The following is a 25928-nucleotide window of genomic DNA, read 5'->3' on the forward strand; positions in this document are numbered from 1 at the left end:
ATGTGCATTAGCTTTAGTGCAAGCTTCACTGCCTCATAACAGCATCTAACAGCAAGGGGAGCTCTAAGACAACATGGAGTAAACTGAGAAACTTTCTAAAGAAGATTACAAATACTACCAGTAAAATATAGAACTTGAAGACTAGATTTGGAACAGGGGAGGGACCTAGCTGTTATTCACCATAAGTGAAGCAGCCAGAATTGTTTAGAGTTCATGAAAAAAGAAGAAAAGTGTGTATGAAATGCAGAAGCAGCTAAGTGACTAATAGAAATGGCCTGAGCACTTATCTAACTCAAAATATGAGGCTGCCAAATAGCAACGAAAACTCCTAGATTCTACTTACAACAACTTTCTACACAGTATACCGTAAAACAGATGTTTATTTATCTATCTGGTATATATAATAGCACCTATAAATTACAAATATAATTTTATTTTAACTTTGAGTTTGAAGGAAGGGCTGTATGAGGGGATGTCACACTGTTTTTTGGTTTGGGGTTTTTTTTTTGTTTTTGTTTCCCCCCACTCGAAAGAGTGTTAGGTCATTTGTTAGATGATTTTATGTACCTAGAATTAAACTTTCATAAACTCGCTGAACTGGTTATTTGTCAGATAGTCTGTGTGGTAAGTTTGTGATTGCAGCTTTTGACCAAATCAAGAAAAAATTGTCTATCTAGCAAGCTCAATTATTATTGACATCAAGGTTTTAATAAAAATAAGTTGAGTTTACATTATTTAGGTCTAAATCTAGCAAACTGGTAATGGAACACTGGTGGACTTCTGAATATTAATTATACGGAATTCTTTCATGTTTTCTAACTTTGAATTTATTTCACTCTAAAAAAAAAAAAAGCAACCCTTCATTTTTGGCTGTTTCTGGGTACTGTAGTGTAGGATTCAGTATGCCCAAGTTTTATGTTTACCTAACAGCATACATGTGCATACTAAAATATATGAACAGAGATATTTGCAGTGTGACTGTAATAGTAGACAAGATCTGCTTTTTGCAAAATATTGCTTTATATATACTCCAGAAGAAAGAAGAAAGTATTTTTCAGTGCAGGCCAGAAACAATGCATAGGCTACACCAAGAGCAGAAAAAGAAATGCATAGCTGTACGTGGACCATTGTTTAATGCTGATGTTATATATTTACATTGTAGACTTATTTGTTGCTGGCTTGCAACAGATGAATCTTCGGAATTTGATGCAGCTTTGACATAATAAACTGAAAATCTCAAAATTTTGTGAGGATTGGCAAAATTAAACACTGAGAAGCCAATTAACATCCAGAACAGAACACAAGTTGTTAAGACTGTAGTTTGTGATAAGAGGTGTTTGAAAACACCTTGTCTCAGACCTTTCCCACAACTCCTGAACTTAGCACAGTCCCTTGATGTCTTTGTTCTTACTCAGGCTTGATCAACTGAGTGGCATGTGTCAAGAAATTTACATTTGTTTTACATACTCAAAACACTAGATTAATGATCTTTTTTTCTCTTACAATACTAAATGTTAGTAATATCACTGCATTGATTATATAAGAAATGGACCACATCATTGCACTGAACTTGAAAGGAAGCCTCTACTGAATATAGTGAAACATTCTGATTAGTGAGCTGGGATTGTTTAGTCTGGAGAGGAGGAGGCTCAGGGGAGACCTCATTGGACTCTGCAACTTTCTGAAGGGAGGTTGTGTCGGCCTCTTCTCCCAAGGAAACAAATAGGACTCAAGGAAATGGCCAGAAATTGTGACGGGGAGATTTAGGTTAGATATAAGGGAAATCTTTTTCTCTTAGAGGGTGGTCAGGCACTGGAATGGCCTGCCCAGGGAAGTAGTAGAGTCGCCATCCCTGGCAGTGTTCGAGAGACATCTGGATGTGGAGCTACAAGACATGGTTTAGTGGCTTGTGGTAGTAATGGTGATGGGAGGGCGGTTGGACTAGATAGATGATCTTGTAGGTCCTTTCCAACCTTGTGATTCTATGATTTTAGGATTAGACTAAATTGAGTTAATATTTTTCCAATATCTGTGATAGTCTTCCCTACAGAGGATTATCAAATGATGAAGTTTTAGTCAGAAATGCATATTATTAGAATATCTACTAATCTTCCTTCTCCCGTTACAAAGGTTATGATAATTGTAGTAACAGTAGCTGAGCACACTACAGAGTTAAGAATCAAACTTGTACTTTTCATATCATCTGTAATTCTATGTGAGACAATTCTCATAATTTCTTCCAGAAAAATCCCTACAGAGGAACTTTCAATTTATTTAAAATTGAAGTAAAAGACATGAGGTCTTTGCAGCACAATCAGTCTTTAGATAAAGCTAGAGGACTTGATAAAGCAGATGAGTTAGAAATTGGTATAAATTGTTTCCAGAAACTGAATCCTGACTTTACTTCACTAGAAAACACTAGTTTAGGCTTCTGTTTTCCACCAAGAGAAGTGAAATTTCTTCTGAGCAGAGTTTCTGGTTCCTACTAACTTTTTTAGCGTTCTTATATCCTGTGCTAGAGTACATGCAACCTTCAAGTTAGCTGAAATTGTGTTTGCCTCCCATGCTCTGTCAGACAGCTTCTTTCTAACATCTGTCAATGGCAAAAGTAGTTCTCATGCTGCCAGCTTAGTGGCAGAGTGGCTTTTGAGTCTGTTTGAGCAATCCTTAGAGATTTTTCCAGTAGGCTGATCTAATACTCCTGATAAATACATATTAGCTTACCTCACAAGGTCCTTACTACCAGACGTTGCATCAGGAAAAATTACAGAACAATTTTACATAGTCACTAAGGTTCTATTAAGAACCTGTTCACTACATTTTAAAATAGAAATACGGGCAAGTAGGATAATATGTTCTGTTTAAGGCAAGCAGTTCAAATAAAACATTATTTTTGATGTTGTTAGAACTGGAACACAGATAGGAACGTTATGCCCATAGGCATAGTCCTTCTCCAAAGAAAAAATTCCTTAGAGCATTGTTCCAAGGCACAGAGAGTATTAAAGATGAAGCTGCTGTCAGCCTCTGAAAACATTCCTAACCAGGCATGAGGATTTGTCTCCCTTTTTGTGCTGTATTCTAAACTACTTGCAAAGCCACTTGGTGATATTCCATATTACGTGAGTACTGTCTCTCCCAAACCTTAATGGAGAGCTATTTTTAAACTGTATTACTGCAGTGATTTTTCTTGATAGAGCAGACTCTCAAAAAGATGTTATGCACAAATGACACTGCTGTGCACTGATGTGCAAGTAGAAGTTGGTGAGAGTGAAAGGACTGGGAACTTTCACGAAGTAAAACACACAGTTTGACAGACTTGGAATTTTCTTACGTAATGCTTATTCACTGTGTAGGCTATTGAATACTAGTGTATTTCTGTGTGTTTAGCTCTACTTTTCTTCTGTGTCTAGTGCTGTGCTCCCCAGTATAGGAACTTTCTGGACTTACTGGAGTGAGTCCAGTGCCAGGCCATGAAGGTAGTTAAGGAAGTGGAGCATCTTCCAAGTGAAGAGAAGCTGAGAGACTGAAAACTCTTCAGCTTGAGGAAGAATAGGCTCTGCATTGATTCTTATCAGTATGTTGGTATATTGATGACATGTATTGATAGACATAATGATGTCAGTGAAAATTACCTGACAGGAGGGAATGAAGAACAGGGAGCCAAATTCTTCTAAGTAGCACACAAGCAGGAAATAAAATAAAGGGCACTAGTTTAAAAACAGTAAATTCCAGCTGAGCACAAGAAAGCCCAGTTGTTTCTATACTGTCAGAGTGATTGAGCAATAGAACCTGTTATGCACAGAGGTTGTAGATTCTCTATCTGTTGCTGAAATTTCAAAATACAGTGTTTTTTTTTTTTTTTTTTTTTGTCTAAATTATCTTTTGGTATGTTGTACGCCAGTTTCCACTTCACCTCCAAAACTGACTTTGCTAAACAGTTATCTGCTTACTGTTATGCTAAGCTAGTATTGATACTTCTGGTAGTTAGGCACCTTTCTGAAAAGAAATGGCAAACAATATTTATCCTATTAAAAATTCTGTACATTCTCTTTTTTTTTTTTTTTTTTTTTGCTTTTGTAAAAGTTTTGTGTTCATTGAAAACGGATTATGAAAACAGAAACAGGAATTATTTTATTCATAAAATACTTTTCTTAGACATTTTGGTAGTTTCTAACTAGCTGTATATTTATAATTTACAAATATACATTAGAACAATATTGGGAACAGTTTTCCAAATAGTACAGTGAGCTCCTCACCCACTGCAGGAGAGTTCAGTGGTCTCTCAACTGAGTAAAATAAGTATCCACGTGCTATTAAGAATGTGAGAATGAGGATATAGTTCCACCAGTTGATAGACTTTGTTGTTTTTCATTTTGTTCCCTGGCTTTCTAATTCCTTCATTCTGTTTTTTCTTGTCATGTGTATTCGTAGACAAGCACTTAGTTCGCATTTTCCAGCTCATGTTGACTTTACTAATGCCAATGTATTCCTCTGACAATATACTAATAAGGTAGTAGCAGACCATGAACCTAGAACTATTTAAATATAAAATAAATTTAATTTATTCAAAATTAAAATGCTCTGCACTATTCAGTGACGCTATTTACTCTTGGAAAAAGTATGAATTTAGATATCACAAAGCTTTCTGCAGTAATAGATTGAGTGGAACGTAGATTCCTTTCCACATTTAGAGTCTTAAAGTGGGAATTATTAACAATATTCACCAACCACATCAGTTAAGAATGCATAAAGAAAGACTGCAGTGTAAAAATGCAGCAAACAGCTTCATTGTGTACAAGTCTGAATTACTGTGCAGTACTTTCTTATAAAAAGGCATTTTCTGCATTTTAAATCTTGAATTGGTTACATACAGCCAGCCTTATTATAAGCCTACTTCCTCCAAATATGTTTAGTGACTTTATTTTTCCTAAACATGTATAAGCAGGAAAAGGGGAAGGTGAACGTCGGACAACTTCTTAAACACAATTTGTATTACAGACCAAAATATGTAGCCTATTTTCAATTGCTGAGTTATGTCAATTGTTCTTTGTCTCCTCAGTGCTTGAAAAGTGATTATTACTAGTTCTCTAGATTTCTCCTGTACTGAAATCTGTTTGAAGTCACTCAGAGGCTGCTCTTCAGTAAAATAACTTGAAACTGATCGAGGTTCTTCCTTATATTGCTGTTTCTTGGGTATTCACATGCTTGTAAGTGCTAATGTGAGAAATCAGTTTCTGAAAGTAGAAGAGAAAATATTTCTGACAGGGGAGTGGGGGTGGTGAAGGAGATTTGTATACAGTTATTGGCTTTGTTTAGTATCATTGTAAACAAGGCCTGGAAAATTTCCATCCTTTTGGTTATCAAAGGAACAAAACATACAGGTGGCTCAGCCAAAGTTAATGTTGTCTTTAAACTCATGAAATAGAGGTCTGTGTACTGCCTTTCCAGGTCTCTGCTACAGCTTTGGTGTTGAAATACAAATTGGTTGTATAAGTCCCTCGTACCTGAGAGTAGTTTCTGTTTTTCCCGTAATTCCAAGATACTTTCAAATAATGAAAGAGGATAATGAGTTTGATCTGGATAAGTAGATCTAATTAGAAAATTTACTATTCTGAACCTTCTGCTCTAAAATAATAGCCTAATATTTTCAAAGATAATTTGCTAGAAAGCTTTATTAGAAATATATTCACTGAGACAATTTTCTTCTTTATTCTGTTAACTAAAAAGCTGAGATATAAACTGGTAAGATAGGAACATATCATAGTGTCTTGACATAATGTTCCATAAAAGGGAAACCAATGACTGAATGCAGTTACCTTGTTCTTTTGACTTAGAAGACAATTTGCAGGTTTACTGAAGTCTTTATTAATATGTGAGCGTAAATATGAGTATAAATTTCCACTTTCCTCAGTTTCTTCCTTCTACTTGGTGCTTATCTTGTTTCTCCTTTTGCTGCTTCATTCTACAGTAGCAAAGAGAATGATGGTAGAATGTCTAGATGAACAAAAAGCTGCAGTAGTCATTCACTGTGGATTTTTGTGCCAGAGTTAAGTCTTTACTTCTGTTAACTGATTGTCTGCGTAGTAATGTATGCACAGTAGTATTCATGCAGCTGCAGGGCTGTGAGAGTATATATGGAAGATTATGAACAGGAGAAAATGAAGGAAGGACTCACTAGGGGGAGTAAGGGAGGGTTGAGGAGACAGTGCTTGTCCACTGGTATACATTAAGGTCTTGTAAAATAATTATTCACATAAAATATTATGACATTATTTTAAACAGGTGAGAGCTATTTAAATCCTAAAGAACTATTTCATTGCTGGTATATAAAATAATCTTGTCACTTTGAATCTTGTGCATGTAGTCAAATCTTTTTGTGGATTAGTTGCTGGAGGCTGTTCCATCTGTTTAGCATGTGGCCCTGATAGCATTTTCAATGCTATGATTAAGAGTTTAAGAATTTTGCACATTCTCTATTTGTGTATTCCCAATTTGAGTGCCTCATGAGAGAATAATTAATGTGTTTTATCCAGTGGAATGTGTAACCAAATAACTATAATGGAACTATATGTTCTTAAGTAGCTAATAATCTAAATTACTATTGTTTACTACAATAATATTGGCCTTGTATTTTCTGACTGTGTCCCTAACTATTAGATTGGAAAAACAAAACAAAACAAAAAACCTGAGAGAATATGTTTACTTTAATAATGGAATCCACCTCACATACATTTGTATTAAACAATTTGCATGTGAATCTAAGCTGCCTTAGCTTAAACTTCATTAAGTGCTTTTCTAGTAGACAGTGAAAACGTTTATCAGATCGCTCTTTTGTATGATAAAATCCTTAGTGTTGGAAGGGACCCTTAAAAGTCACCTAGTCCAACTCTTCTGTAATGAACAGGGACATCCACATCTTGATCAGGTTGCTCAGAGCCTGGTCCAGCTTGGCCTTTGAAGTTTCCAGGGACATGGCAGTCACCATCTCTCTGGGCAACCTGTTCCTGTGCTTCACCACCCTTGCTGTAAATGACTTTTTTCTTATATCCAACCTGTGAATTAAGTAGCAAAAATTTAGAATTTTCTCATAATTTCTCTCAATTTTTCTCATAATTTTGTTGTCTTTTCTGCTTTCTTTCTTCTTCTTCTTCTTCTTCTTTTTTTTTTTTTTTTTTTTTTTTTTTAATTGCTTTAAACAAATTTGCCTTCACTTTGTTCCTGAATTATTCTCATGCTTGCGAGTGCTGATAGGAATCTCAGTGGAACACAGCTGGGCTTTCAAGAGACATTTTGAAGTGAAGAATGAATGCTGTCTTGTAGGAGTTGATAAGCTCAGAGTGGATAGCTTATGTTTGAAATACGCTGTCTAGAAAAGTATCAGAGTGAAAAGTTACCATGTAGGTATAAGGCAGTGAGAAAATAGTAGCCACATGAAATCAGGAAAACCTAATAATTTGAGTAGCAAAAAATAATATTTTGTAGTATTGACAAAAGCAGTGATTTTTACTGAGTGCAGTATAGACATTTAAACAAAAGCTTGAAATAAGAAAAGAGATGACCAAAAATAGAGGAAGAATACTTTTTTTATTATTATTATTTTAAGCTGTGGAGGTCATCTGGCCTAACCTCCTCAGAAAAGCAGGTTTCTCAGGGCCTTGTCTAGGTGAGTTCTGTGCATCTCCAAGAATGGAGATCCTGAAACTTCCCAGTTTCCTTGAGTTTCCTTCTGCTGTTTGGTCTCCATATGGTGCAGAAAGTTTATCTGAATATCTACTCAGTATTTCTTGTGCTCTAACTGATGTCTGTTGATACATTTTCAGAATGCGTTCGTTTCCTATACTACAATGGTGTCAGGGAATCCAAACAAGCTCTAGTTACAGAGGAGGACTGGAGCATTTTTGAGAGCAGTGCTAGAGCATTTCTTGTAAATATGCATGTATGAGCACAGTTAAAGAGAGAACACAAAGAATGAGAGACAATCATTAAAATGAAGAAGAAATTGTGAAGGTGAGAATACATTTTAAAATATATATACATAATCATTTATTCCTTTGGTGATTATACATAAGTCTGTAACATAGGCTGTATTTTGAATAACCTAAAACTTTCAAGAAAAGAGAGCTGCTGTGTTGGAAGACATTAAGTCAGATCTGGCTATATTTTTTTTTCTGACACTGTTAATACTGTAAGAAGCAACCTAACTGCAGTCAGTATACCAAAAATGTTGCTTTGCAACTTTTAGTCAGTCAAGTATGCTTCTTGCTTTAATTTAATACATTAAAGCAGAGAATAAGATGTAGAATTATCTAACTATTCTGTTATCTAGCTATTCCAATTCACAAGTTGAAAAACACTTAGTGGTATTTCTCAACAACAATTTGTTTTATGAGAAAACTGACATTGATTTTCTGACAAATAGGCCTTTTTTTTCTTTTCTTCCTAGTCTTCCATAAAAATCTGTAATACTGGTGAAGGAATTGATCATGCAAAGAACAGCACGCACAGCTGTGAAATCAGGCTAGACCTTCAGTATTCGTTCCTACTTGATTAAACTGTAAAGCTATTTTGTTTCTGTGCAGCGTTATAGTATCTGCTTTTTTACTGGAAAATGTGGTGTCTTATTTTAGCAGTAGAGATTTCAAAATGAAATGTTACCAGTCTTCTTAGTATTAAATTTTCTACTTAAATTACATCTATGTATCATGCATGTGCCCTCAAATAATTCAAGTTTGATTTTTTTATTCTCTGCTGATCATGGTTTTCTTGTGAGAAAGAACCTCATAATGACATATGTTTTTCTGTTGAAAAATATGAGTTACGTATCTAGTTGTATCTATGTACATGCACACCTGTGTGTGTGTGTATAAATACATTATAACTACAGATATTTGAGCTAGGGATGTGCAAATAAAAAAGGATTTAGATTTTTGTACTGCAACCACCAAAACTTCTTCTGTATTCCTTCAAGGAAAAATGAGGATAACATTGAAAATACTTTAATTTTTAAGCATTACAATAGCTGTTGCATTATTTGTTGGCTTGTTGAAAAAATTTTGCAGTGACAGTTTTTTCACAGTAAAAATGCTTGTGCACTTTCTCATTGTTATTTCCATAATTGCAAACCACCTACTTTCTTCTGCTTCTAAAGATACTTCTAGAGTATCTTTAATTTATAAATAGAGAAGAAAGTATTTTCTAGGGGTTAGAAACAATACTTTGTTTCGCTTCTGTGCTGAATATTGCATAGTGAATTTTAAATAAATGTGTATTTTGATACACATGTAGCTTTTCATGTTTTAGTTTTTAAGATTAAATTAAAACAAACAACAAAAAAAAAATACCAACAACTTTCTGTAGCAGAAGTGTGGCAATTAATTCTGACACAGCCTCTAGTAATTTCTGTAAGGTTTACAGGAGGGTCAAAATTTGAATTGATGTGCTTGAGTTAGGAAACTGAAAAAAATGTTCAGAAGTTGTGTGCATGGTGTCCTGTAGGCAATCATGTGGAATTTTTATTTTATTTGCATACTTAAGCACTGAAGCTGTACATAGGATATTGAAACAGCAAGAAAAAAAGGTTATTCTGCTTCAGTTTCTTATCTACATGGCACTGAATTTGAGAGCAACTGAATAAAAATTCACAGTAATAGTTCAAAAAGAATCACAATAGGGAAAGATGCAGTCTTTTATTAAACCATAATTTTGAAAACAAAAAATTCTTGCTTTTGGACATGAAGCTGTCCTTAGTTAAATTGCAGAAGTTGCAACTAACAGAACGTGAATTTACAGTTTTTAGTTCTTCTGAACAAATGTTTTACACCTCAATTGATAAAACGATGATAAAAATTGCATATCTGATTTTCTCTTGGGATGAGAGAAGTACACTTTTTCATCTGTGTAAAAGAGCATCAATTTGAAATTATGTCATCTTTAAAAACCATTTTATTGCAGTTACCAATTATTGTCAGATAGACTTATTTAAATATAATGATCCTTATTTGACTCTGTCCTGCACTTTAATACTATTTCATCAATAATAATCACTGCAAGTATAATTAACAGCTCAATTATGCAGTATTTATGCAAGGTATCTACTTGGACTAAAAGACCGCATTTAGCACAGTGTCATGAAGACTAATTTGAAAACAATGGGTAGTCATTTAGAATAATTAAATCTGCAGAGAATTGAAAACTTCATGGGAAAGCTTTGTCATGTATCTGATTGCACTAAGATCAAGAACAAAAACTGTTTCAGAGTGCATTGCTTTTCAGCTCCATAAACATTTTTTTTTTTTTTGTCATACCTGTAATTTGCTATCTTTACTTTTGAGGATACTTCAATATTTGCTCTGCCTAACATAGTAAAAATCTCCTAAAGTTAAAACATGACAGACCCTTCAATAAAAGACATGAAGTGTAATAACGTGCAGAACAAAGCTGTTTTATTATGCAAAATGTATTTCTTTTCTCTCATTTTTTTTTTTTAAACTTGAAAAGCTCTAAGAAAAAATCTAGTATGTGCCACAGTTCAGTTTCCTGCCTGAAGAGAACCATAGTTTTGCTTGAGGAAAAAAAAAAGTATTTCCAGCTTATCTGATAACATACAAAACCATTTTTTGAACAGAATATGCATATGTGAACTTTTGGAGAGATGGTCTCTAGTGTTCAGTAAGGGAAAATCTGTTGCAGTACTTCATTGACGGTATGTATTTATTATAATAGCATAACAGTAATCTGCTTAAAATAGAAAGACAAGATAAAAAGTAGGTAATACTAGAGATAAAATATTCTGTCTGCATGACAACATAAGGGAAATATATTAAAAACATCAAATGTATTTCTTCCCATGACTTCTAGATTATAGAACTTGTTAAAAGGTTTAGACTACTAACTTAGTAATGCTCGAAAAAACATTACTTATATCTAGTGCAACATAGCACCAATTCACACAAAATGTAAGTACAGACTGACCAGCCTGGCTTCTGTTTGGTTGATTGGGACTGAAGAGCAGTAGTATAAGCATACTCTCGCTCTTGCAGATAGGGAGATGAACATAGAAGACTTAAGTTAAATAACTTAATGCCTAAACCAAATTCGTGCTGTGCAAACTTTTGGCAGCCTGCTACCATCTGGGTAGAACATGTGATATAGAATTTCACTGTAGGTGATCAAAATATCTACTCTCTTTATCTTTTAAAGATTAAGAGCCTTAAAGCAGTATCTTTTAAATGTCAGTTTTACTGCCAAGTGCTGCCTTTGTCACTTTAATGCTGTTATTTTAGCTATCTCTGTATGGGGTTTGTTTAATATTAATTCTTAAACCAAAACCTGATCTTTGTCACATACCAGAACATGCATAAACCTCATAATATCAACTTCAGATGTTTTTTGCATATATAGAATCTTATATCAGTGCCCCTCTAGAATGGGAAGTGTCATTAAATCTCAGCTGGAGAATCTCACTCAGAGTCTTAGTCTTCTGAGAATATAGGCACTCAAGGGAAAACACAGAAGTGCAGACTGAACATATTCCTCATACTGTACCTTTATAGGTTTGTACAATTTGCATCTTATAATCCCTCTAGAGGAAGTTACTAGCTTTCTGTTCAAGTAGCCACTGATGGACTTTTTCTGAAAAAAAGTTCAGGCTTTTGATATCCAGTGGATATCCAGATGGTGGATATCAAGAAGTGCATGAAGACCGGTTGCCAGTGAAGACTCAGGCAAAAATGTCATTGATTACCTCAGGCTTCTCCTTGTCTGTTATTGTTACAGCCTGCCTGTATTCTTTACTGGAAGTTGTGGATTGGACTGACATAATGACTATTATTTTAAGTGATTATGTTTGAATTGAAGTCAAACATGATGATATTTTGTTTAACGTACTTTTTTTTTTTTTTTTCAATGCAGTAAGCTTTGGTGATAGTCACGTGCTGTGTGATTTGGACACTTCATAAATCTGGAATATCCATTTATATATGTTATTTATATCCACATTATGTTACAAATTGTTGCATTTCTGGAGCAAAGCCTGTTACTCATCAGTTTTGTGTGTAGTGTCTATTGAAGTATTGCAGTTTCAGTTTATCAGTACTTCTGATATTTTTCTATGAAGTAAACGTACCCTTTAACCTTAAAAATTTACTAAAAGAGAGGCTTAGATTTTTATTTTGGTCATGTCTGAAGTATGGAACGTAGAAGCTCCTAGCTTTGCTCATTATTTGAGTTGCTTCATACCTAACTTTCTAACAGTCTTTGATCTTGCCAGCGTAATAATTTTTTTGCAGTATATCAGGGATATAATGAAACAATCTCCTAATTTAAAGTAGGTGGCTCACAAAGCACAGGTAATTGGATCTAAATAATTTTAGACTCATATACACCTACTACATCTATTAAAAAGACTCTGGAGACTTTCATAAAGTACAGAATAAAACTAAACTCCTCTAGTGCACTAATTAATAGCACTAGCAGAAAAGGCTGCAAAAATGTGCCAGTTATGTCTCATCACTGATCCAGAATATGCATGTTTACTAAATAAATAACACATATATTATAGTAAATTAAGGGAAAAAAAATGTGTCCGAGCATCATTAAATGAGAAGTATTCAGCATGCAAAAGAAAAATAAGAAAGTTAAGCTTTCTTCTTTTTCTAGTATACTTTCCATGCTATGAAAACAAAGAAACCCAAAGAAAAACAAACCAAAAACTTTTTAATGTGTGTATTTCACTTTCATCTAGTTCAGGCCTGCCGAGAGTGCTAACGCATTCATCTGAGTCAGCAAATAGTCATGCAGTTTCATCCTTTCGCTCCCTCTGTTTTGTATATCTAGTAACATCCTTCTCATTCCTCACCTGTCACATTATTTTATGTTTTGACCTTTGTATTGTCTTCTGTTTCTGAATTGCAGACTCCTAATTGCCTCCTTGCCTATCATTCTGTCCTAATTTCTTACACTTTACTTCTCCATCCTGTTTCTTAAATGTAGTGTTCTTTCCTCAGTTCTGCTTTCATTTGAATAACTGTGCAATTCGGTAATCTTTTTCCTGGCTTTGAATTGAAAATTGACTGAAAAATTCAAAAGGACATAGCCAGTAGAATTTATTGCTAAAATTAAACATGCTATGAAATGAAAGTTTCTGAAGTTTTTCTGCTTTATTTAAAATCTAATAAAAAGTGTTGAGGTCATAAAGGAAAGAGTACTGTGTATCTAAGCCAAACAAGTTGCAGACTGTCTTGAGTTATTCAGCTACCGAGAGAGACAAGAAATATATCTAGTATAATAGAATATATAATAATATGGATATAGTATCCTAAAATTAGTTTTGAAAACTCATTATGCAAAATCAACTGTACTGTCTTTATTAATTGAGTATAATTTATATAGTGCATAATGCAATAGATACACTAAACTAAAATAAAAAGTTTAAACACAATGGGAGAACACCATTTTAGGTACTAAGAGCTCATATTTTTCTTAGATTTGGAGGGAAACTGTGGCACAGAAGTTCATGTCACCAAGCTTTTGTTATTGGACTTCTAGGCCAAGATTCACTGGAATATATGCTCATACTTCTTGTCAATCTTTTTGGTTTTCAAACGTGCCCAATCAGGTCTTTATCTGAAGAAAAGAGAAGTTCTTGAAAATTCTAGATGGAAATATGAAGCTTAGTCTTCTGACCAGGATCTTTATAAAGATGTCTTGATAATGATAATCTGTTTCAAAAGGAAAAACACATTAGCTGTATTTCAGTAGAGTTTTGACAAATTGCATAAATGAAATAATCTGTGCATCATTAATTGTGTCATTGGGAGCAGAAATGTCATAACATCATATGTTCCTTAAATGCCAACTGATTACTTATTTTGGTATTCCAATGGTCTAGCTATTACTGGTGGTTGCTAGCAAGTGGACATCAAAGCTAATCATTTTGCAAAGCAAATAGTTTTTACTAAAGGAAAAAGCAACTTTTTTCTTGGAGAAAGCCTCTTGAATTCATATTTGTAAAATGCAGGTTAAAAGATTGCCCTTGAGTAAAATTAGTAAACGAATATTTTAGTGGTTTTGCTTGCTCTGCAGAATTGATCATGGCTGTAATCAAACTCATTTGGAAAAGAGCCATACAAAAATTGCTCAGAAAATACTCTTGGCAGGAATGCTTTGTTTTGAAAAATTTACTTCTGTAGAAGAGGCTCATCATTCCTTTATTTCTATTAATTTGCTTTAAGTGATAATTAGAGATAGTGGATAGATTTGTAAGGAGAATTATACGCACTCCCAATGAAAGCCACCTCTTTTTGGTTATTATGTTTCATGGGTGTTTATAATGGCTAGTGAAATTCAGGAAAGCAGGATGATTAAAAAAAATGGCACACCTAATGAAATAGGTTTAGTAGGTGAAAAAATTAAAGATAGGTCTTAAGTACTTAAGACTTCTCTTGATAATTAGGATATATAGTGCTTTATATTATTAATATTCCTGTGTCACTTTGTGTGACTTTCTTTACTATGACTATACTGCTGCTGTTTAAGTTAGGTGAATCTCTCTACAAGTCTTATGAAATAAGCATATGGAAAATGAATTTTATAACCATGAGCATTTTCCTTTAACAGTCAGTAGTTTAAGATATTTTTCTTATAAATCAATACATAAACACATCTATCCATTTCTTACAACTTCCTCCTCAAAATTTTTCTTTGACATGCTGTCTTCAGGAGCTTTACAGCTGTTCTACTTGATGTGTTTTGGCTTCTATCAGAGGAAAAGTACTGTTTCATCTTTTCTTTTGTCCCATCTATGCGATCAAATATATTGGGTTTTTTTATTAGACTTTATATTTGTAGGGGCAAAAGTTGCTTTTCTTCTGTGCTTGTATAGTATCCACACAACAGAACTCCCAGTAATAATATATAGCCCTAGAGAACTACAAATAGGGAACAATAACATTTTGTGATGGATTTAATGTTTTTCTCACATTTTTTTCTGGCATTTTATGTATCTGTAGCTGACTCAAATTGTTTCTACAGCAGAGGTATCCTATGAAGTCCTCCTCGTCTGACATATTTCCGCTGTTTTGCTCTAATTATATAATGAATGTTTGTAAGAGTAAAATAGACTTAGATTCACAGGAAGATAATTATTCAAATACATGCATTTTTTTTTTCTGTATGTAAGGCTGTTGTACTATTTCCTGTATTTTCCACTTGTATGTCATTTTCAGATTGAGGAAGAAGGGAAGATAATTTTCATTAAGTTTCACTTTTCATGCTTTGGTAGTAGCAAGTCACGTATTTACCTGCTGCATGTTCCACATATGTTAATAAATAGAATGATAGAAGGAGTTTACGTATTCTCTTAATGATCAAACATCTATTACAGAATATGAAGATTTTATTCAAATTTCTTCTCTTGCTATGATTTATGCAAAATTATTAACTCACTGTGATTGTTACTTGTATTTTATCGGATGTTACATCTAGAAGATAGAAGCCCATATTTAGTTGCCTTGTATTTAGTGGAAACAATCTGCCAATTATTGCACTGCTCTTGATAAGCCTCCATGTATGCTATTGCACATACATATTCGTGCAACTTTTCCTTCTTTTTTTATATTCACAGAAATTGCCTTTACTTACTTCAGTATGTTATTTCCTTATTCATGGGGTTTTTTGTTGTTGTTGTTGTTTGTTTATTTGTTTGTTTTTTTGCATCCATAACAAAGACTCTAGATGTGCAGTTGCTGAGAGTGTTATGAGAAATGCAGTGGCAAATCTGCATTTTAAACTGGACTGGAGCACGGTGCACTTTATCTCAGAAGCATTACAAGAAGTAAACATTGCTGCATGGTTTCCTTGTCTTCTGCCTTGCCCTGATCAGTTAAGGACAACATCAGTCTCCAGAAGACAAGTATCTAGTTAGGCCCATGTGAGCAGAATGATTTGAAGTGTGCTTTTAAAGAAAATCTTCTGATTATCCTCGTAGACTGCCCTTCAGTTAGCCACACAGATGGATCCCAGAACCCAGGATCTGGATTATTTTTCGATTGAACTTAACTAAATGATTTATTCCTCTTCAAAGTATCCTGCACTAGAACTACATAGTCTGCACAGTAGATCCTGAGAAACAGTGTTCTCTGTTTGTATTATGTTGTACTAATTGATAACGTTGATGTAGACGAACTGAGTAGTATAGAGGTCTTTTTCTGAAATGTACATAAAAGAAATACAGTCAATGGAAGTAACACTAAATAGTCCTATTCTTCAGGTATGACCTAATGTCACAGTTTTATGATTTTTGTTATCAGTACTCCAAGTCATAACATCATGTAGTGCACTGGGAGATAAAGAATTAGTGCTCCTGTACTGTGGATTGTTCCAGGTATACCTGTCTCAGAAGTGAAGAACAGCTGCATATCCCAGAGGACTTTTCACTGTTCGGTTTCCATTTTCTGTTCAGAGGGAAAGATAAAACTGTTTGCAGGTCATGAGACGTCCTCCTTCCCTTTCTGCTCATTTGTGGTGCATGCTCCCTAGCCATCTTACCTTCAGCATTAGAGTAAGGACTTTGGTGATGGACACTGCTTCATTTTGTTTGACTTATTAGCTTTAATTCCAATTATACTGTATTGTGTTGTTTTCTTACACCTTACCTGAACACAACTTTCTAGTACCATTATTCACGTATCTAAGTGATGTAAATCTATATTGTTTTTTGCTTGGTCTCTTTGAAAAATAGGTTTATTGATATAGTAGAAACCATTTCAGTTTCCTTGCCTCTAACTTTAGAGGGAATGCTACTGTGTCAGAAAAACTAACATAGTTATAAAAGTAATTTTCATATAGTAAACATTTGCTGAAGACTTTTTGCACCAATTCATAAAAATGTGTTTTGACATCAAATAACACTGAATTGTATCCTGAACATATTATGCATTACTCAGAGCAGAAAGGCTGTCATTATACAATAAAAACATCCTGTCAGTCTCTTGTGTAAGTGAAAGGGTTTTTAAGACATAAGACTCTTACTTTATTTTCTCTAGCAGTTTCTCTAAAATACAGCTCTTTGCACTTAATAATATCTTCATGGTATGAAATGGCAAAACATAAGCTTCTTAATAGAAGTCATAGTATCTGTGATTCATGCCTTTACATCTAGAAATTAATTCAATAACTTTGTCTATTTTATCTATGTTACAATAAGTTGTTCCTGGAGTTCTTTAATTAAAAATTATGTAGAGAAATAGGGGATTTTAACCTCACATTTTCTCCTAATATTAGTGTAAATTGGAAGGTTTCATATTTCCTTTTGATCAAAAGGATGTGTGTAAGATGGAACACTGTGCAGGAAACATCTCTGCACCTGGAGTTGTTCTTACTCATTATCATTGCATGTAAGTAGAGGAGCAGAGGTGAGGTGCAAATAGTGTGTTGATTAATGTGCCTTTCAAAGAATAAGAGTAAATTTGCCCTTAATTGTTTAATAAAAGAAGTCGTATCTTACTCTGACAGAATTACAAAGAAAGTACATGCGGTATTATCTGAGAAGATGCAAGCTGTAACACAATTCTGTTATACTGCGAAGTTACTGATCATATCTGCTACAAGTTTTTATAAAAGCAACAACATAGGTCCTAGTGAGAGGTCTTGCCTTGGGAAGAAGGGGCTTCTTTGGCAATTCAATTTCTCAGAAAATGTGTATAGCAGTTATTTTCATTGATAAAAGAGTTACAGAATGTTAATAGATTTGAAAGATATGATTTAAGATATAACTCAATAAAGCTTCAACAGTGCATGTGTCATTTTCTTGTCATACTTCCTAACTGTTCACTAATCTTTATTTATTTATTTATTATTTTTATTTTTTGGAACTTGAATTCTTTTCAGACTAATCAAAACTGTAAAAGAATCTTCCCATGTATATTTAATGAAGAAATAAGACCCTCTTTAGAACAAAGCAGATATTTCATCCATTTTTTTCTGAATAAGGGCAGTTACAGTCATTTCCACTTCCACTTTCTGTCCCCTCCAACCCGACAGTGTATGATGCTGGAATGCCTCATTATAAATGGCGGTTGAATGACAGCTTATGTGCTTGGAAAGGCTGCTGGTGGTTGTTGTTGCTGTTTTTGTTTTCAAACAGGAACAAGGCTATATCCCTCTAAACCTGATGTTGTTTCTAACTCAGGTAGTGGAATTACAACTTCAGTACACATTTTCCTATTAGTTGTAAATGCAGATAACTTTGATTTTTATTTTTCAGTTTGTTTAAAATCTTGGACCAAAGGTTTACTGTGTTCTTAATTGTAGCAGTGTTTGTACATACAATAAAATCCTTTGTTTCTCTAGGCAGTTTACAAATTATAGGCAAATATAGGAGAATTATGACTTAAAATTTTGGAAATTTATTTGCAGGTTTCCAAACTGCCTATCACCAATTTGAAAGAAAAGTGAAATGACAATTTGAGATTTCTCTTTATATTACTGGCATCGTACATATGTTATCCTTGTGAATTAAACTTCCTGTAAATTTGTGTATATGTACATGTTGTGCAGTTGTTATGCTGCTACCATATTTGTGCTGTAGTGAAAAGCTATTGAAGACTCCGATCTTATAAAAGCATAGCCTCTTCCTTAAAGAGTTTGAGATATCTCCTTCTAATTGCACAGGTTAGTGTTCTTTCACAGCAGTGTCAGAGGTGTGTAGGTGTATGAAAGACAAAGTTTTTCATATTTTTAAAATATTTGTTTATTGGTTTTGTTTTACAAGATTAATTTTTACAATTTTTATCCTTTAGTTACCATTATGCTCGTGTTCTGATCCATTCCTCAGATCATAGAGGATTGCAATATAACTCAAATGTAAAATTCCTATACTGTTGAAAGAGCCTAACAAATAATGTGAGATAATGCAGCAAGTTAATAGGCAGGATTGATATGGTAGGATGTTTGTTCTTATGTTTTGGTGTCTCTTTTGTGTAAAATTCTGCAAATACTTTTATAGAATTGGAACATATTGCATTAATTAAATCTGAGGTGGGAATTAACACTACAGTATCCACACTGACTTAGAAAAAGCTGTCGTTTGTTAAACTAGCACAAACTTCATAAATGATGGTTGGTACACTGTAAATCTATGTATATAAGTCTCCAGAAAAAAAATAAAGCTACTAACAATAGCAACTATTTAGAAGCCTAAGATGTAGGAAATTTGAAATACACAGTAAAGATTTGTTTTCAGTTGATAAATCTGAGAATCCTCATTACTGAAATATTATATATAACAAGAATATCTTTAGTGTATTCTTTTGCAAAGCAAGAGGCTTGAAATCAAGGGTAAGTTACTTTCAGATGACTTACTACTCTGTCATGTAATGTAGAAAGTTAATTAAGTTACAGAGATCCCCTGTTACTTAGGACTTCTTGATATATACATACGCTGTTATGTCATTATTTTTGCAGCCAGTAACTAAAATAGTTTATGATCAGTTCTATAGCAATTTATAGAATAAGTTCAGCTTCGGAACTTTTAAACAGAATGCATTACTTTCTATTTGTTATCCATCTAATAGTCCCCTTCCCCGTGCCATTGTAAAAGTTTTAAAATTTTATATGTATCTAGCCTAGAGTCATTAACAATCTGAAAGTTAATCACCAAATTCTACTTCTACAGAAGTACCTTCTATACCTTTTATAGAGGTAGTTACAAATTAAGTCTTAATCAGGGAAGTGATTATCTAGAAAAACAGGATGACAAAACAGAAGGAGAGAATTAGATAAAAAGGAAAATGCCTGTTAGAAAGTATTCAGCTTTTCCTAATAGTGAACAAAATGTGGGAGACAGGGGAATCTGTGATTAATTGAAGAGGGTAAAGATAGTACGGTATTTAGAACTTTCTAATAATTAAGTACCCAAGGATGCTTGATGTCTTTTGCCAGCTGTTCACATACATGGTGCAGTTTACTGTGTATTGTTATTGCATGCACGAGGATGAACTCTTGTTTTTCTGCGTGCATGCTGTTGCGTCTGGTGCCCTAAGGAAGAGACAGAACCCAGCTGAAAAATCCATCTGTAAATGCATATTCTTGTGATCTATTAGTAAGGAACCTGTTCTATTCAATAATTTTAACCAATGCTATCAACGTCTGTACTATTTTTGCTTTAGTCGTGACATATCTCATGTAGATGCCAAAGGATCTTCAGTTGTCTGAATACAGGCCAAGGTTCAAAGCTATGCTTTTTTTTGTTGCTGTGCATTAAGAAATCAGTTTATTAGTGAATAAAAGATATTTCAGTGTAATTATTGGCAAGTGCTTTAACCATGGTAAACACATTGTAATTTTTATAGCAGTCTACAAAAAATAAAATAAAATAAAACAAACAAACAACAACAACAACAAAAAAAAACCCATAATCTAAGCATCCCATGATTTTTTGCAGGTATACTTATATGCACATAATGTGTGTGATTATTATGATTAATACTGACTTTTCACTAGTAAGATATTTGCATTTGCTATTCAGAACTAAACATTCTATTTTATGATTAAATGGCTTAGCTTTCCAGAGAGTATGCTTTTTTTTTTTCTTTTTTTTTTTTAAGAAGAGTCTTTGTAACTCTTTGGTTTACAATTCAAAAGTTTGTTTGAACTAAAATGTCAAAACAAAATCCTCATGTCCTTTTAAAAGTTGAGTAAGAAAGGCACTTTGTTTCACCCATCATTCTATATTTGGTTTCTAAATTGTCTTTTTCCAGGTGCTGCTTCATTTGTAACAGTAGGTTGTTAAACACTATCAGCAGGTTCCCTCTACAGCTTCTCTCATAGGAATTTCTAAGGCACTCAGTGTTGTCCTAAATCTGTTTCTGTTAGTTAATAGTGAATACTACATTGACCTTAAAAGGAGTAGTGTTAGTTCAGACATTTCTTTAAATATCCCATTGAACGTGAACTTAGAAGTGCAGGCATATCATGAATAATAATGAAACATATATAGTGACTTATATTTTTGGTTCCGTCTTCTGTGTATGGAAAGGATGGGAGTTTTTCCTGCCTTGCTTTTTCTTCTGAATTGGTGGGCCATCAGTTTGTTGTTTAAAATAATGCACAACTTGAAGCTCTTTTGTTTACAGCTTATAAGTAGGAGATGCAAATATATGTGGCAAAAAATGTGAGAAATTAGTTGCTTTAGTGTTACTGCAATTTTAACTATATGTGCTACTAAAATTTTTGGAAGAGCATTGTTGTTCCTGACTTTCCAGGTGTGGCACCTACTATTTCTGTTCATTTCTGCCATCTCTGCTTTACTTTCCACCCAGCCCTTCCCCCCACCTCTCCTATTTCACTTCATCAGAACATACCTTAGGGAATGAAGATGACTATTTTTTCACTTTGAATAATAATCAGAAATAAGTACAAACTGAGGGGTGGCGTAACTAGATGAAACAAGTTATATCAGCCTAAGTAGATGAGATGCATACCAACAATGATGATTCTTACAAAACACTATGTTTTATAATCAGCTAAGGGAATAGATCAAAAATATTTATAATACTAATGACTACTTACAATGTTAATCTTTGCAGAATCATTGGTTACATCTTTTTAATGCATTCAAATAAAATGTGTTACTCATACTTTGATCAAGTTTGTTAACACAAAAAATTATTTTAATCCATGTTACATTTTGACTGTTTCTTCCGTAAGAGAAATCCTTTCATTTTGCAATATTATTTTATAATTAATTTAGTTGTTTGGGCGTGAGTGTAAAGGGTTATGAAGTTGAAGATTGTGTGAAAGTGAAATGGAGATTATAGAGACCATAAGAGTTTATAGGAGATTATATTTCCAGTCAAAGGCTTGGAAATAACATTAAATAGCAGTTAAGTTGCTCAGCCAGTTTTAATTATGACCTCTTTAAATTAACCCTATATATTTTTTAATTACATTACTAAAAAGAAGTGTGGTGTCACTAACATAATTATACATAGTTTGAAAAAAGTGGTAGGTGTGGCTGTATTTTACAGAGTGGCTGGCTGAGTATCACACCTGCACATAGTGACTGGTACTCATCACACAGACTACAGAGGAAAAATAGGTAGTCAACATGAGATAACCTTTTAACCTTGTTAAGACTGAAGCCTGCAAGATGTGCAGTAGAATTTTAGTCACCTGGAGTACTTTGAGATAAAATAAGAAAAATTTATAGCATTTGGGCCTTTCTGTGTTTTAACTATCAGCTGAAACAGTGCTTTCAAGGTCTCTGTTTTGCACTTGTGTTCTTAAGTGATATTTAACTGGATTCTTTTCAAATGTGTCCTTCCTTCTCAAACTGTATTGTAATTTTCTGTACCATGCAATTACTATGAAGGTGAATTATACAATGTGGTTTTCATAATGAAGAAATAGGTGGTATTAGTCCAAAGAGGGACCTAAATATAGTAGCTCTTGAAATAATAGGAATGTTAATGATCCTGCAGTCTGCTGTGAGAGGGAGTTATCTACCAGTATCCAGAGGGTCAAGCTCAGTTTGTATGAAGTAGTGGTTGTCTGGTAATCTGTTGTAAATCAGTTCTGAGACCCTCAAGAAGTATCTGAAAACTGATGTATTTATAATGTTGGGAAAGAAGTTGGGTTCTTGTTAAAAACTAAAATCAGGCTAGTTTTAGACCTTCCTATTTGTTTCTCAATTTCTATGTTGATGTGTGAAGTACTCTTAAACGGTTTTATCTTTGTTTTTGTTTTTCTCAGTCAATATTTTTGTGGAAAACTATGGAACTAATAATACAAATTTTTGCCTTTTGAAATTCAGAGTAACTTTTTAAATAAGCAAAAAAATAAATAAAAGAACCTTAGGATTTTCAAAGATTACTTGAACCAGTAAATCATTTTATTTCAAACTTAGACAAGAAGCTTTTTTTGTGAGACCCCTGTAAGTTCTGCAGCTTAACACAACAACATGAGAAGAAAAATTATGGCTGTCTTCTGAATTCAATTCTAGATGTGTGCTGTGGCAGTAGATACTATTAGGAAAAGTAGTTTTACTTTTGTGGAATATTTATTGGAGATGACTTATTAAAATGTCCACCTCTTGAAGGAAGGAAAACTTCCAGGGTGGAATGTGGTGGATAATCCATTCCATGATAGTTCCCTAAGGAATGTGACCTGCAACTTCAGCTGTTAGTAAACACCTGGGGAGCCTAGTATGCTGACTGCAAGAATAACCAACATGGAGTGTGGACTGGGGTGGAGGTCCCATTGCCAAATTCTGTGATCATCATCGAGTCTCGATGATACTATTGGAGCTGATAAACAATCTTGTTTCCTGAGCCAGCAGTTTCCCACCTTTGGGTAAAAAAGGTGGTTTCAAGTAAACTTTGCACAATAGGTATGTTTGTCTACAGTCATTCAAGTTCCACCTGAAAGTAAGAAAATAGTAGTGAATGACTTAAGAGAAAAGGAAAGTTTGGGGTGTAGAAGGGTACCATTGCAGACAAGCCAGGACCAGTTGATGAGCTGAGCCTCTGTTTCCCCACCTGCCTGTAGGTACACCTATTGGGTAAGATTTACACGCTTAGTTATGCTGAGCGTCTCCTGGTAAACTTTGAAATATCAATAGACTTATTCTATGACTTAATATGATTGTAATCTGTTGTATTGTTCTTGGTTAACTTCACACACTTTGCAGATGATGCGTTTATTGCTGACAGTCCAATAGAATCTCTGTTCTGTTGCTTTGATAAACTGCACTATTCACTAATCTAGCTGTGAAAGTTCTCAGTGCACATGGCCAAACTCCTTAGGAGTGGTCCTCAGAGCCCATTCGAATGTTGAGGTGTGTTGGGTGGTATGGCATTAGTGAATCTGTAATTGTGAAAGCTCGTATATTGAAGGTGACCAGACCAGTACCTAAATGGGCATCCCTCACAATCTAATCTTCACCATCCCCAGCCCATCCAGTATCTGAGGACAAACTGAAATGCAAGGGGAGCTTTTTGTTTGTCAAACTTCTCTGCCCTTTTCACATGACAACTTTTAAGAGAATAAATAGTTTGCATAGTTATTTCTACCATGAAACTTAAAGATTAAAAAAAACCACAAAAACAGCAAAAACTGAAGTCCATATTGTAGAGCCTGAAAAGTAGTGTTGAGAAGTTGTTTGTGTATTTGTGAGTTAGATAGCACATTTCCAGTGAAACCAGTGTGACAAAAGGTGTTAATCACTGCTGCTTCCTATAAGCATGTCTTGCATATCTCACGTATCCAGACTGCCTGGGGTGAAGGCTCAGAGGCTACAGGGGCACCTCAGCAGGGCACCAGGGCAGGGGTTCAGGACACATCCCACTCCACACCCTGTGGGTTGGTCAGGACAGTCCCAGCCTGGGGAATCAAACACCACCCTGGGGATGATGCCAGGCCAGGAATTGGGCACGTACCCTGACCTGACTTGGCACAGCCCATGTTAGGGCTTTGGGGAACTGGAGTCAGCCCAGCCCTGTTGAAGCATCGATGGGGCAAGGGTGATGGCTGCAGGTGCTGAAATGGAGTCCTGAAGAATGGCCTCTGGGTGTCCTCAGATCCCTTATAAAAACAATCTTGAGGAAAGTAGAGAAAATTAAATAGTACGTCCTGACTAAAGGATAGGGACACAGTAGAAAAGCATCTGTAGAGAAACGTTCTCCTATATTAATCATTCATTATAGTAATTATATTGCAGTTTTATATTTTCTGTTTTCATTCTTGATGACATTTTTTTTTCTAATCTAATGGTACAGTTCTTTTACCATGCCTTTAGACCAGTACAGTGTTTAACTCATTTCTCAGACTTGTGTTTATTTTGGTTTATTTATTACAAGCTGAGGTACATGTCGAGCAGAGCTGAACCCCAAAGCAAAGGCAAAGAAGGGATCAGACCAAATATAAATCACGTTTATTCCGACTTTTTCATTTTTCAGGCATTGTGTTTATTTTTATATTTTCCTGAACTACTTCTGGTTTTCCTGTTATTGTAGTCTGTACTTTGTTACGTGATCAAATATCCTAGGTCTTACATGTAGAAAAGATTGATCAGATGATTCCAACTTGTGATAGAATTCACCAGATTTCACCAGATGACCAAATGAAAACAAGTATGATTGTTTGATGTGGTGTAAAAGGTGTTGCAGATATTCTCCCCAGCCACAGGTTGAAATTTGAGGTTGAGGGAGGAGATACTGAGGTCTAACATCAGCTCAAGAGCTTGTGTGGCCAAAACTGACATTTTAAAAATAATAATAATAATAAAGTCATCCTATAGATCAGAGACAGATTGTTTTTTGATTTTGTTTTGAAGGCTCAAATTAGGTTTATACCATAATATATAATGGTTTACACAGAATAATTGTGGCAATGAAATTGTATTTAAACAAACATAAGGAACCAGAAGAATAAAAAAGGCTTCATTTATTTTAATATCAGATGTAACTACTAAGTGAACTTCATAAACTCTAAAACAGTACTTCAGTATTTCTAAAGTACTTTAGTAATGAAATATTTAATTTCTGAAGTACTAAGTACTTCCAGTGTGTATTTTATGCTGTGTGCTGCAATTGACTGTCATGAAGCTTTTTTAATGCATTATATATATGGACCAGTAGTTATCATATATGCTGTTCATAAGGCCAGAAAACCTATTAAAATCTGAATATCTGTCAAATGTGTTGTGTACTAAATTATAGTATATGCAAAGATAACCTGCGTGGTAAAGTAGCTTATAGTTGTGGATATTGCTACTTTAAATTACATTATTTGAATTACTTATGTTGTGCCTTTTAATTTTATGTGGGCATAGGAACCTCATTTATCTATTGAAAGGAACATACTGTTCATCTCTATGGGATTAAGATTTTCCCAGAATATAATATTTCTACAGTCTCAGGAAAAGAGAGAAA

At 34.2% G+C, this 25928-nt stretch overlaps 1 long non-coding RNA gene across 1 annotated transcript in view; it reads left to right on the top strand.

Annotated features, from left to right (window-relative positions):
- The window catches only part of LOC121110668, a 69385-nt gene that overhangs the window by 16544 nt on the left and 26913 nt on the right, over positions 1-25928 (top strand). The window lies entirely within an intron of this gene.

The sequence above is a fragment of the Gallus gallus genome, chromosome 4 (assembly GCF_016699485.2).
Source record: "Gallus gallus isolate bGalGal1 chromosome 4, bGalGal1.mat.broiler.GRCg7b, whole genome shotgun sequence".
In the NCBI taxonomy this organism is placed as follows: Eukaryota; Metazoa; Chordata; class Aves; order Galliformes; family Phasianidae; genus Gallus; species Gallus gallus.